The sequence below is a fragment of the Rattus norvegicus genome, chromosome 16 (assembly GCF_036323735.1).
Source record: "Rattus norvegicus strain BN/NHsdMcwi chromosome 16, GRCr8, whole genome shotgun sequence".
NCBI classification, from domain to species: domain Eukaryota; kingdom Metazoa; phylum Chordata; class Mammalia; order Rodentia; family Muridae; genus Rattus; species Rattus norvegicus.
The window spans coordinates 57614101-57628611 of NC_086034.1; the positions used below are offsets into that span (position 1 = coordinate 57614101).

The window sequence follows — 14511 nt, forward strand, 5'->3', positions numbered from 1 at the left end:
AAAGGAAGATGTATATTCTGTCTGTCACAGTAGATAAGACCAGTAGATTTTAAGAGCCGTCTCCCACAGGCCTAAGAACCTACTAAACTGTGGGACTGTAGGAAAGGTAGCGTGGTCTCTGGTTCAACTAAGGCTAAACGCCCTGGAGACCCTAAAAGGATGGTAAGAGCTTGCCTGTTCCTGAGTACCAGGTCCCTGTCACTAGCCACAGCTCCCCACAGATTGGTGGCCACCACAGTCACGTAAGGGCCACACCCCAAACCCCTCCACAAGTAGAGGAAGTGACCTGTGGTCACATAGGCTCAAGACAGATCTCCATTTTAACGAGGTACCTAAAGCCCTGGAGGGCTTAGCCAATAAGATTTCCTTCCCAGACATCCCTCACTGCAAAAGGTGTTTAATATCAGGCCCACCCTGAGAACTCGGTTATGATTTTACACATTCCACTTTCTGCCATGACAATAAATGTCTTGAAACCATGGACTGCCTCTTTTCTTTGGGATCCACCTTGGGGAGCCATGGAGAAGGCCTTCACCTACAGAGCAGCTGTCTAATCTCTCATAGAAGGTCTCTCTGTGCTCTCAGCCAAGGTCACCACCAACCCAAGCTCACACCTATCTGCCACGGTCAAACCAAGGACTCTCCCTGTGGGACCAGCCGGAGTTCCTCCCACCCACCTCGATCCAACCTTCAGTCCTCAACTCCGTTCTCAGCTCTCAAGCGTCTCCCAGCAGTGCCTCCGTGACCAGGAGTCTGAGAACCAGATGGCCAGGCCTCACCGCAGGCCCAGGGACCTGAGCCAGCTCCATCTGTCCCGCACCTCAGACTGCGATTCCCCACCCACCGAGTAGTGTCTGGGGCTCCTCTACAGCCCAGCATCCACCCTGTGAAGGCCTGGGGTAAGCTCTCCTGCATCCCGCCTTGCCTAGGGGTTGTTCCCTGCTGCCGAGCGAGCGGACACAGGACCCACACCCATGCATTGAACAGAGTCAGAAATTTCATTTCGGATAGAACACACAAGAAATATCTGAGGGGGGGCTGGAGATTTAGCTCAGTGGTAGAGTGCTTGCCTAGGAAGCCCAAGGCCCTGGGTTTGGTCCCCAGCTCCGGAAAAAAAAAAAAAAAAAAAAATATCTGAGGGAAAAGTGCTGTCATTGCTATCGAGTTCTTTAATTTGGTTTGGTTTGAGGGGGAAGGGAGGGTTTGTTGTTGTTGGGTTTTTTGTGGGGTTTTTTTTTGGGGGGGGGGGGGGATGAGGCAAGAATTTCTCTGTGTAGCCCTAGCTATCTTAGAACTCTGTAAACCAGGCTGGCCTTGAACTCAGAGATCTGCCTGCCTTTGCCTCCCAAGTACTGGGATTAAAGGTGTGTGCCACCACCACGTGACAAATTTTTTTTGTTTTAAGTCTGGAAAGAGGTGGAAGAGGTATGCAATTGTTCTTTTTAACTTACTTCTAATATTTCCATTCATGAGATGGATTTCATATTTACAGCCCCACAGAATACTGGAGCTCATCTGCTCTGAACTCCACGTTTGGACAGTGCTAACTATGGTGACATCACAAACGAACACTACCATGAAATAGCTATATCATAATAATTTGGGTAGTAAACTACAGGGCTGGTCTTGAATGTTCTAATTTTTTAAATTTACGTATTTTTTTAAATGTAGGAGTGCTCTCTCTGTAAGTACACTTACATGCCAGGAGAGGGCATCAGATCCCTTCATAGATGGTCATGAGCCAACGTGTAGTTGTTGGGAATTCAACTGTGCCATCTCTCCAGCCCTCTGATATCTTTAAGTTATAAAATATAGGGGAAAGTTAGGCACGGTGGCCTTTAATCCCAGCACACAGGAGGCAGAGACAGGTGGATCTCTGTGACTTTTAGGCCAGCCTGACCTACAGATTGAGTTTCAAAACAGCAAGTGCTACACAGAGAAACCCTGTCTTGAAAAAACAACAATAATAATAGAGAAAAATTAGAATAACCCAATAAACATAACTCCTGCAATGTTGAGTTGCAGATGAGCATAGAGTGCCTAAAGTCTGCAAAGTTGGCCCAGGAGCTCCATTTTAATAGCTAATGTATTTAAAAACATATACATTCATTTATTTACTTTAATGATTTCTTTATTTACTTGCGAAACCTCAGTCCTCCAATTGTGGGAAACACAGAGAGAAATCAGTAGGAATTTGAGTGGAGTCTTTAACCAGGCTAACCCTTGGGCATAAAAGAGATTATTAATCTTGGATCAGTTGTTTTATTAATTATCAAAAAGTAGGGAGAGTGACCAAAACTAAGGTGAAAGCAGAAGGGATTTTCTCCTACTGAGTAAGGGGTTGTATTTTTATATCTTAGGTAGACCCCAGACAATGCCACTTACAGTCATGACCATCCACAAAGCTAAACCCTTACAAACTGAGGGATCAAAGTTCAGGGTGTGTGTGTGTGTGTGTGTGTGTGTGTGTGTGTGTGTGTGTGTGTGTGACATGCACACATCCTGAGGAGAGAGTCCTGACCATGAGAAAGCCACGAAAGAGAAACTCGTTCTCACACACATCCCTAAGCAAGGTTCCAGCTGGCACCTGCTGTGGGGTCCTGTGCACAACTCCAGCAGGCAGGAAGCTAAGGCAGGCAGATTCCTGTGTGTTTTAAGCCAGACTCCGCTACATAGTGGGTTCCTACTTTAAGGTACACAGTGAGATTCTGTCTTAAAAAAAAAAACAAAAAACAAAAACAAAAAAAAAAAAAACAAAACAGAAAAAGAGCAACAAAATCCTCCCCAAAAGAAGCCAAATTAAAACCAGAACTGAAAAGAAACTTGACTGAAGCCGACAATAAAAAGACTGAATTTGGAGACAGGTTAATCAAGCTACCTACCTTCTAAATAAAACAATCAGAATTCTCCCACAAGGGCCTGGAAAGAAGGCTGGGTGGCTAAATGAACTTGCTGCTCTTGTGGAAGTCCCAGGTTCCGTTCCCAGCACCCACATGACGGCTCACGACCATCAGTAACTCCACTTACTGGGGATCTGATGCTCTCCTGACATATATGCATGCGGCAAAGCACACAAATTCAGAAAATACGCAAAATAATGTATTTTTGTTTGTTTGTTTTCTAACAGAACAAAACAAAATCCAGAGTTCCTATAATCTAGGATGCAAACCAGTTAAGTCCAATATCTAAAGAAATACACTCAAAAGAAAAAGCAGCCAATGAAACCAACTCCAAGGTGCCCTGATACTGGAACTAGTCGGTGTGCACTAAACAAAACAACAGAAAACCAGAAAAACAAACAAACAAACAAACTAAGAATTGATGGAAATTGAAGTGGTAAAAAGAAGGTAGAATAAAAAAAGATCTAGTAAAAATTTCTAAAGACACAGTATATGATGTTTAATTGCCACGCGTACTTAAAAGCAGTCCGAGGCAGTGAGCCTAAACACAAAAATATTGAAACTCTCTAATCGGAAAAATATGAGCAGTCAGGATATATTAAGGATGAGAACTTTTCCCCAAGGATTACTTTCGTGTAACCTTATTTTGTTTTTGAATTTTTATTATTTTAATAATATTTTACTAATTCTTTGAGAATGCATGCAATTTGATCATATTCATCTCTCTTCTCCAACTCCTCCCGGGTCCACTCCCACCTCCCAATCCACCCAACACTGTGTTCTCTTTCCTAAAAAAAATATCCATTGACTTCAATTTGCACTACCCAAATACTCTTGGGTGTGGACAATCTTATTTCTGATAACGTCACTATTACAGACTGGTAAGCTAGGAGATATTTGGCCAGAATGTGTTTTTATGCCATTACTGCTTTAAACAGGATTTCTCCACATAGAAAATATAGACCACATGAGAATGTTTACACACATGTATTCTTCATCTGCTAGACTCCCAGTCTGACACCAGTGATCTAACAGCCTTAGTGAGAAAGCTCGATGGGGCAGGTTTGGTAGTGCATACTTTTAAGCCAAGTGCTCCAGAGGCAGAGGCAGGTAGACGTCAGTAAATTCAAGTCCAGCCTTATCTACGTGGACAGTTCCAGGGCACCCAGACTACATGGTAAGACCCAGTCTCAGTGATTAATTAATTGTACATGTCTTTCTCCACCATTGTAAGCTCCAGAGCCAGGCAGTGTTCAGAGGATGGAGGGGTTCCCATCTGTCTGTCTGTCTGCCTGCCTGCCTGCCTGTCTTAGAGAGCATATGCATCATTGTAGATCAAACAAGTCTTTGGAGAGGAGTAACCCTTCCCCAGTTTTGATGCTTTCCTTTTGAGACAGGGTCTCACTATATAGCCCTGGCTGTCTTGGAACTCATGTTGCTCTAAATTCAAAGCAATCTGCCCCCCCCCTCGGTCTCTGAGGGCTAGGTTTAAAGATGTGTGTCTTCACGTCCATCGCCATGCCCAGATTGATGCCAATTGTTAATGAGTATTATTTCATCAGGAACTGAGTTGATTTTGCACACAAGGGTAAATAGTTCCCTAAAATAGGGAACTATTAAGGCTGCATGAGGTAACAAGGAAGCCTGGAACACATTCTACTTTGTACAAAGCCATTCAAGAAGGCAGAATATTGTTGCAGTATTCTCAATCATCTGGCAGATTGTCTCACAGACCAAGCTGGTGTTTGGTGCTGGAAATTAACCAGCATCGATCACTGTGGGCCATGTTTGTCAGAGGATAATTGAACAACAGCTTATTATAATTGATTATTAATAAAAATTAACTCATAAAAAGACCGTTGTCTTTTACATGCTCAAACAAGGAGCAGAATTTCATCATCCTTAACTAGTCTGTGTACCCTGCACAATCCATATGGATATCTTAATGGTATTACTATTTTGGTTGTGATCCTCAGACAGGCTGAACTGACCTGCTTGGACCCCTGCTTCCGGTTGCTGCCCAAAACTGCTTTGGAAACTGTCATAGACTGCAGGTCGTCTTGCCTCATTCAACCTTTCAGACAAATCCAGTCAGGACTTCAGTCAAACCCTGAGCCTTCTAAGCATACAGAGCCTGGATAACAGACGCTAAAGCTCACTTTCTGAACTCTAACCAAATTTCCTAATTTTCCTACTCCTTCCTACCCCTTTAAAGAATTTTTGTTGCCCCTGTTCAGCAGGAAGAAGTTATGGTTATGGAGAGTGCTCAGCCCAATTCCCTGGGCTTGAGGTTTGGTGACGGTTATTTTACAATGGTAGAGCAGTTGTCATTTTAAGGGGTAATTTGGAAATGGTTATAATTGTGAACAGGGAAGAAATGAATGACATGGATTGTGTAGCCATAATCTTAGTTGGTAGCAATCGTTATAATTGTTGAAGTTATAATTTCTTACATTGGTACAGAATTTATTTTGATACAGATTTAAGGTTTTCATTGGTATGAATTTCTTATATTTATACAAATCTGAAATTAATATTGTTACTCTTAGATAGACATTGTGCCTATGCAACTCATTTAAGAATACAAATCTTAGACCCAGTCCTTCTAATAACTGTTATTACAAACTGTTTTTAGATAATTAAGCAATGCAATTTAAGGGCTAGATAACAAACTCATGGTTTGTTAGATTCTGATTTAATTATAGAAGAGTGTTTTGATATATTTCAACTAGAAATAGCTAAGAGTAGTCAAGGTTTAACAGTTCAGATTAACTTATAGATGGATAGTCTTCAAAAAACATCAGAAATCTGTTGTTGTAAAAATATAAAAAATAAAACTATCTTTTAACCCCACTAGGTCTGTCACCTCAGTGTCCCAAGAAATCAGAAGCACACATTCCAATTCTGTGGCAGCCCAACCAGCCACCCCACACTCCCTTACATTTAAATCTGCACATGAAAGAACACACAACACAATAACCTTTGATCCAATTGATAAGATATAATTGCCCACCTAAACATACAAAACCCAGTACACACCCATCCCTTAAGAACATTCATAACAACCTGTAAAGGTACAGCATGGAATCCTAACGTCACCCGCCATATTGTCCCGCTGCGGCTTCTCTCCCTGTCCCTCCTGTCTCTTCCTCCTTTCTGTTCCAGTCTCCTCCTCTTTTTTCAAACTTTTCTCCTGCCCATCCTTCCTTCTCATCCAATGATAGGCTTCCTTCTATCCTGTACCTGCCCTCACTTGTATTTTACAACTTAAATGGGGAGAAGGTTCTGGGGAAGTCACCTGAATCCTGAGTATGTGACTAGGCAGCTGTCCTTGAGGCAGTGGGACTAGCGTCAAAATACAGATAACTCCAGAGCAAACCACAACGGAAATCCACATCAATTGACAATGAGACATGTCTGCTTCTGACAGCATTCCCTTCTAGATTCAAAGAAAAAAATGAACAACTTCACCTCCAAGTGAGGTTGCTTACTTGGAGCCACTGGTAGCCACTGGGTAGAAATTGCTTATTTCATCTGCAGAAAAAATAATGTCCACAAAAAGGACACATTATGCAGAATAGTCAGCCATTGGCTCTGCCAAGACAGAGCAAGCAGTCCTTAATAAGTCTGCTTTGCAAAAGTCTGTCAGATGATCCTGGGCCAGAAGGCTAAAGACTGATGCTCCAACACTGTGAGGAATTAGGGGGCTGTCCAGCTAGTCGGCTGTCTACAGTTGTTTAAGTTTGAGAATCTATGCTTGGTGCTTCCTATCTACCCAGGTAATAATGTTTAAGCCATTCTCAGATTTCTGATGGGGTTAAAGACTAGCTTTAGTCTCATAATTAAACTCAAGCTGTTTAACATTGAAAGAGCGGTTATAGAGTAGAAGACATGGTTTTCAGATGGCATTACAGGCTAAAATCCAAACATAATCTAGAGGTTCTAAGTTTTAAGTTAGGAATAATGGTATAGTACTTTATATAATTGACATATATAATGGACTGGATGTCATTTGTATATCATACTGTATAATTTACATGATTATTATGGTTTTGTTCAATTTATGTCTGGGAGAAGAGGGTTTTATTTTTATTATTTTTTATTAGACAGAAAAGATGAGATGTAGGGGTGGTTCTGATGCTGTCAGTGGTTCTTGATCTGTCAGTGAAGAAGCCTGGGCCAATTGCTGGACAGAAGGAATAGGTGGGACTTCTGGGTCCCTGGAGAAAAAGAGACAGATACAATGGAGGAGAGGAGAGTTTCACCATGCTTCTGATGGAGAAGGGTTGAAGAGCCATGTGAGATCTCAAAATGGAGTGGTCATAGAGGCTGCTCCTACAGATGGATGGCCGGGGGCATTTAGCAGGGGCTGGACGTGTCTGAGCCACTAAAGTTTAGGACAGATGGAAGGTGTGGTAAGAATATTAATATAAAAATATTAATAAAAAACACACTTTTCCCAGTGGAAGATAGTAGCTAGCACCCAGCAATTGCGTCCAAAGGCAAGTTGAAACTGAACAACTGTGTCTGTGTTTTTTTATCTATGGATTTAAGGGAAGCTGTGTAGGAGCTGGTAGCACGGCCCATTCTCAGAGCTTAAGCAGGGAAGGTAAGGATACAGGCAACAGATAATTCCTATCACTTTATTCAGAATTATCTACAGCACTCAGTACAGTGAAAATTGTGGGCCCAAGTCCTTGACCAGCTAAGATTCCATCTCTAAGGCTGGATCCTGGGAATCTGCAATGCAAATATTCGAGGACCCGGGTGATTTTGACATGCAGGAATGTGAACTACTTACTGTTTGTTCTGGCAGAATGAGAGCTGGCAAAAGGCAGTCTGAGGTGGAGCCCAAGGGCAAGTTTCACACCCTTGTCACTATAGGGCAGTTCTTCAGTGGGTGGGGCCACCCTGTGCATTGTGGGATATTAAGAAGCATTGCTTTTCCCTACTTCTCCAGTTTTTCTTTTTCTTTTTTTCCAAATGAAAAAGCATCTAGGCACTAGAAAATGCACCTTAGGAACTGAGAGTCCCTAGAACAGAAGGAGAGCCACTGCTTTGGGAGGAGTAAGAATGTTGCTAGCCCAAGAACTGGAAAGCAAAGCAAGATGGAGGAGCTTCCAAATACTGGAACTGACAGCCCAGGCTGGGCTTGGACCTCCAGCAATACTGTCTGCATACACTTTCAGTTCATTGCTTGTAGGTGGCCTGCTTAATATTAGATTGGTAACAGACAGACTAGAAAAGCTAGAACTATGCAAGGTCAAGCAGAACAGGCCAGACCTGTATTCTCAAGATGTATCAAATTTAACATCAAATTTTAAAAACATTGTTGGCCCACAGCCAGTCTTAGCCCTGAATCATATTTTAGCCCTGAATCATATTTAGTTTTTACATTTCCTATTTTTTTAACTTATACACACAGACACACATGTGACAGTGAACATGTGGGGGTCAGGAGACAGTGCTCTCCCCTTCCACCTTGTGGGTCTGAAGGACTTGAAGGCAGGTCATCAGGAGTCACAGTAAGCATCTTTACACACAGAGCAACCTCTCTTGTCCCTGAACCAGAATTTCCAGTGACGAAATCCAAGCATCTGATACCAAGCCTGGGTAGGCCACACTCACGGAAATGAACATAAATCTGAGTCTGGAACTCAGCTAAGTGTGGTTTCAGCCATGCAGACATCAGACATCCTCAGTGTCTGAGCCTCCGGTAGCTCTCATTCATGCTACAAGTGAGGATGGTAGCCAAATCTGTGGGCCCCAAGCAAGTGGGTCCTCCAATGCTACCCCACTACCTTCCTTCTAAGCTTATGTTTGCTCTTCTGTACTGTCCCCTCCGCTTCAAAACCAATTCTGTTCTCTCAGTCCATCCCCCATGTCCTGATAGTTATTTGAATTGTCTGTGATTTGGGAACAATTAAAACAACCTATTTTCTAGTTAATTGATGGGATAAGAGTTCCTAATTCCTTCTAAAGTACATTTACAAGTCCAAGCATCAACTGTGGCAATAGAGAGGGTGCAGCACATGGTAAAACAGATGCCAAGTACAACATAGGAAGTAGCAGCTCTTCGAGTAGCACTTTGTGCTTTATACCATACTTTATATACACACACACTCACACACACTCACTCTCACATATATACACACATAACATACACATACAGATAAACTCACACACAGATACACACATACACTCACATACACATACAGTCACACATATACACACATACACTCACATACACGCATATACACATACACATACAGTCACACACATACACTCATACACATACATTTATACACATATACACACATACACTTACATACACTCACACACACTCTCACAAATACATACACATACACAGATACATTCACACACTTCCATACATGTATTCATACTCACAAACACATAGGCACAGATACACACACATACACACACACCACCACTACCACCCTACATCACACCAGCCAGAAAGGGAGGGACTTGAAAAAATTAGTTACAGCTTTTTCCACAGGGCTGACTTATCCTCCTGCTAAGTCTCTGATAATTGAGTGCTTTCTGAGCCCCATCCTGAAATGGCTCCATCCTCGGGAGGTGCGTGTCCATTCTTGTGTGGCATGTACTCCTTAGGGCAGAGGTAGTCCTGACCCTCTCCTGGCTGCCTGGAGGAAAGTTGGCTCCAGAGAGCCAGCGTCTTAAGCAACTGTACCAGGTATTTCAATTGCACAATTGTTTTTTTGTATTGTTTCACTGAGAAGACACGAGTGATGAGCAGGAAATCATTGTGTAAGAAAATGAAATATAATTAAATAGCACTTTGAGCCTCAGATATCACAAGTGCTACAGTAATTTCGTTGGCAATTGACCTTGAAGGTATGTGACCTGAATAAAATATGTCAGAAACACACATGAACACATTAGTGTCTTTCCACAATGTTAGAATTTACAGAATAACAAGTTTATAAGCTGTAAACATTTCATTGCCAACAATTTGCCATACATTTGTATAATCCCAAGCTACCTGGGTAACTTCCTGGGGTAGCATCTCTACTACATGACTAACTTAGTTATTAGTCTGTGTATCATGGATAGCACTGGGCTTTTTTAGTCTAGTTTTAATTACCACTGTGGTCTCAGGTCACATACTACACATCACGCAGGGACTCTGTGTGTGTGTGTGTGTGTGTGTGTGTGTGTGTGTGTGTGTGTGTGTGTGTGTTACAGAATAGCTACAAAAGGCTGAAAGAGACCACAAGAGAGTTCAGGGAGGTCAAAGGAGCCTCAAGGTAGACATGAGCAGGTAGCTAGTAGAGATGCAAAGAGTCATTGCAATGGAGAGTGGTTGGAGGGCAGCCATGTTGGAATGGCCTCAGGGTTAAGTTGGGACGCTGAGGAAAAGTGCAAGACTGCAGAAGCCATGAAGGCCAGGCACAGGACCCGGTTCAAAGAGATAAAGGAATGGACAGACTGAGAGCAACTGGAAGCAGCTCTGTCAACCCTGGGACCGAGCTGAGCAGAAGCCCCGAAGCAGGTGGCAGTCGTCTTCCTATCAGTGCCTGCACACAAACAGGTAGTCAGAAGACAGTGGTAGCTGTTGCCTTCAGTGTTGGGTAGCCTCTTTGTGGGATCAGTGTGGGTCTCCTGCACCCTTCTTTTTCCTAGTGTGGCCCATAAATCACCAAGCCTTGTTTTTTCAGGATAGTTTTAATGTGCCCAGGCGATCATATAGTTCCAAGCTACTTGGATGACTTCATGGGGCAGTAATCTTTCCTAGAAGATAACTAAGTTAGTTATTAGTTTGCGCATCATGGTAGGACTGGGCAGGTAGTCGAGTCTACATGTGTAATGAGGTACAGTTATTCTGCCTCTATATTTGCACCCAAAAATGGAGCCAAATGCTGCTTGTAAAATGGGAACAGCATAGGCTGGAAGCCAATGTTTTACACAATTCAGAGCGATTTAGGGCAGGGAACAGCCTGATCTGCACAGCGAGCCTTGAGAAACACTGTTCTAGAGTCAGTCATGTGATAACTGAAAGTCAGAGAAGAGTGTGAGAGTTTATAAAGCTTTCATACCTTACAAGTGCTCCTTGCAACCTTACGCTCTACCATTCCGCTTTTAAACTTGTAGAGGTGTTTGCACTCTTTCTAATTTCCCTCACTACTATATACTCTTCCTTTTATTTACTATATGGCTGTTCTGAAAGCACGCTGACATTTTTTTTTTCAAGTGTAAACAAGTCAGAAATATACTGTAACTAGTCATGCCACTCTTCTTTACAAATGTGTTCTCATTCTAAAAAGAAAGCATAAAGGCCCCCTTTGGCTGTCAGTAATAAGAATAGAAGTTCTGGGTGAGTATTTGCTTGAATGTAAGCATCTTGTGACTCTTACAAATCTGCCTCTGCCCTATGCCTACGATGTGAATACTGTGTTGGTAAGAGGCCTAGGTCTTTACTTTAAACCAGTGTCTACCATGATTCTTATGAATGACATGTGTTAGAAACTCCAGTAGGATCTTGTCACCTACTGCCTTAGAAACTTGGAAAAGTAACGAGGAAAATATAAAAATGAAGGACAGTGTTCTGGGCAGAAAAGGGCATTAAAATTTTCCCAATAACTCAGTGCAATGTCAAGGATTAAGTATGGAGGCATGGGGAAGATCATTAACACAGGCTGGAGAAATGGATCACCAGTTAAGAACACTGGCTACTCTTCCAGAGGACCCAAGTTTGATTCCAAGCACCCTCATGGCAACTCACAACTACCTGTAACTCCAGATCCAGGGACCCAGTGTCCTCGTCTGTCCTCTCCAGGCACAAGGCACATGACAAACATACATGTACGCAAACCACCTATATACATAAAGACATTTTTTAAATATTAGGAAATCGCAATAGTTATTAACTAATAAATAAGGGTAGGAGAATGTCAATCTAGGGGAAAATAAGATTCTTCAGAGGATTTACGGAGCACAGTGTGGGTGTTCTCAAGGAGGCTGAGGCAAGGGGCAATTTTTAAATACAAAATTGAAGAGGACAGGAACATGGATTTAGCTCAGTGGCAGAACACTGGTGTTTCCAGAAACAGGCTGTGCAGGGGGTACCATAAGTTACAGGGAAACTGAGGCATCCTGTCAGGATTCTTAGTTCCCAGGATAAAAGAATTTAAAAATGAACTTAAACAACAGCCCAAGGACAATTCTATTAGTGTTCGAAAGAAAAACCCCAGAGCGTGAAGCGGTACATTTCCTCACACGTATTAACATTGTCTCAGGGGAAGAGAGAAAGCTGTTGTTTGTGAGCAGCCAGAGGTGGAAGTGGGGGTGGTTTTACAGGAGAAAGAAAGGGGAAAAAACCCCAGAGTGCCTGAGAAAGCTTGCTCAGGATGAGCTGAAAGAGATGGAGAAGAGGAAAAGGAAAAGTTACCCTTTTCTGAGTCATAACTCGGGAAAATTAAGTGGACCTGAGAACAGCCTCAGCTGCAGTTCTGTTAGCCAACAGCCCAATGGTGAAGTCTACAGAAAGGAAAAGCACATTATCCCTCTACAGAGATAATTATTTCTCTGCTCTCTTTAGCCAAGGCTTAAGGTAAATGGGCCTTTCTGTTTGCAGGAATGGTCTCAACCACATGATTGATAAGCCCTGCTGTATTAACACATATTTTCGGAAAACTAGAATGTTAGGTCTCACTGGACAATGGTGGACTTGCGCCTTTAATCTCATCAGAGGCAATCGCATCTCTTTAGGATTTAAGGCCAGCTTGGTCTAAGAGCAAGTTCCAAGATGGCCAAGGATACCCAGACGTCCCCTGTTTTGAAGGGGGAAAAAAAAGATGTTAGGTGTCTACCTAAGAACAGGGATTCTATCTTATTTTCCACAGGAAATAAGGGCCTCTAATGGGCCTCTGTAGAGTTCTGATCAAGACTACTGTGGCATTTCCTTCCCTTAAACCATAACCCTAGCATCATTTATGGATTGGGCTAAAATTGGGTATGAGAGAAAACCTATTTCACCATGAAAATCCAAAGCTTCAGTTCCAGAAGAGATTAGTGTCCTGAGCTTTGGCCATGCCCTCGGGATCATCTCCAGGTAAGGGTGCTCTTCGAGGAAGTTACAAGATACCAAGCTCCCTTCTGGTATTCTTGGGAAAACCTAGGGCATTCCTGGTTCTATGGCTTTCCAGTGCTCGCTCTAAACTGCATGTTCTATTCCTACCTCCCCTTCTTATCACAAAGCCAAGTCCCCAGCACCAGAAAAGACAAGATAAAGACAGTTAAATAAGATACTTTTAAGCAACAATCATTGGCTGAGTTATTATTAACAGACCCTGTATCTATTTGCTGGATAGGAAGAAGTCCTTGCAGAAGTGTTTCGTGTATGAGGTTGAGGGCAGCCTCTGTGCAAGGTTGGGATTCAGGCAGTGTCTTTGTGATAGATTGTTAAAATATCTATTTGCCAGATGTAATTGCCATCTCAGCGGCTTGCGGCTGAATGAACCCACCCTTTCTACCTCTTTCTAAATTCTGGCTGCCTGGTTCAGTTTATCTGTTCTGGGTCAAACTCATCTCCAAGCTGACTGATTCTACCTGGCTTCTCTCAGTGTCTCATGAATTGCTCTGCTTGACCTCAAACTAACTCTGGCAATCTGTTCTAATCTTCTGGCCACTCTCATTCTCTGGCTTTAACTGCCTTTTCTGACTGCATTGAACTCCATGAGCTCCTGAACGAACTCAACTCCACTGCCCTGCACTCATAGCTCTGACTCCCCACTGACTGACTTGACAAAATAGCCTCTCTGTCCTGTGCTATTCAAATGAGAGTTGGACATATTCTGTCAAATCTTCCTCTGATTCATCACTTTGTCTGGCCGCCCCCCAATTAGACATGTTTGGGATTAAAGGTGTGTACTAAGTGTATGTCTGGATTCCAGCCACAAGGTTTAAAGGTGTGTGGTTCGGCCTCATTCCAACTGGATCACACAGACCTAGAATATCGTTGGATGTGATCCCTTGCCAGAGCAGCCATGTTGGCATATTCAAATGTCTCTACAATAGTTACTTGCAGGCAACAATAGGTAAGACTCAGTCCTTCGTAAGTGTTTTGTATTTGTTAAGTGCTGGCAGAGCCCGTTCTGTTCTTGATTCTAATAACATTCATGTTTCTTTCACAGGACTGGTTTATTTTATAAAAGAAAACAAAGATCACACAGAAGCTGTACCAGTGGTTCGTGGTTTGTAATGGAAGAGACATAACTTTGTGGGAAAGACTGAAGGAGGCAAAAGAAATATGCAGGTAGCTGGATCAAGACCACAGGGAAAGACAGATTAGTATTCCATGTCAAGATCAAAGGCTCTTCAGCACTTGATGTATTTACAAAAAGTAAAGAGATGGGGATATGTTCTACGCAGGTGTAGTTAGGTATGGGGGAACAGGGTACCTCGGCAGGGGCCTACAGAGGCACCCCCTTCCTGAGGGACCAGCCATACGACGACAGACTATTATAGAATAGAGTTTATTCAGGAAATGGGGAGGGAAGTCAAGAAGGTAGTAGAGGCAGAGAAAGGCAGAAAGAGGGAGAGGGAGGGAGGGAGAGAGGAAGAGGGA

The 14511-nt window shown here is 42.8% G+C and overlaps 1 long non-coding RNA gene across 1 annotated transcript; it reads left to right on the forward strand.

The window, feature by feature from the left end:
• The first annotated feature begins 465 nt into the window (after nt 1–465).
• Nucleotides 466–14199, forward strand: LOC120097486 (uncharacterized). Its single transcript, XR_005494919.1, has 2 exons — nt 466–899; nt 14078–14199. It is a non-coding gene; the product is annotated as an uncharacterized LOC120097486 (long non-coding RNA).
• Nucleotides 14200–14511: the final 312 nt, after the last annotated feature.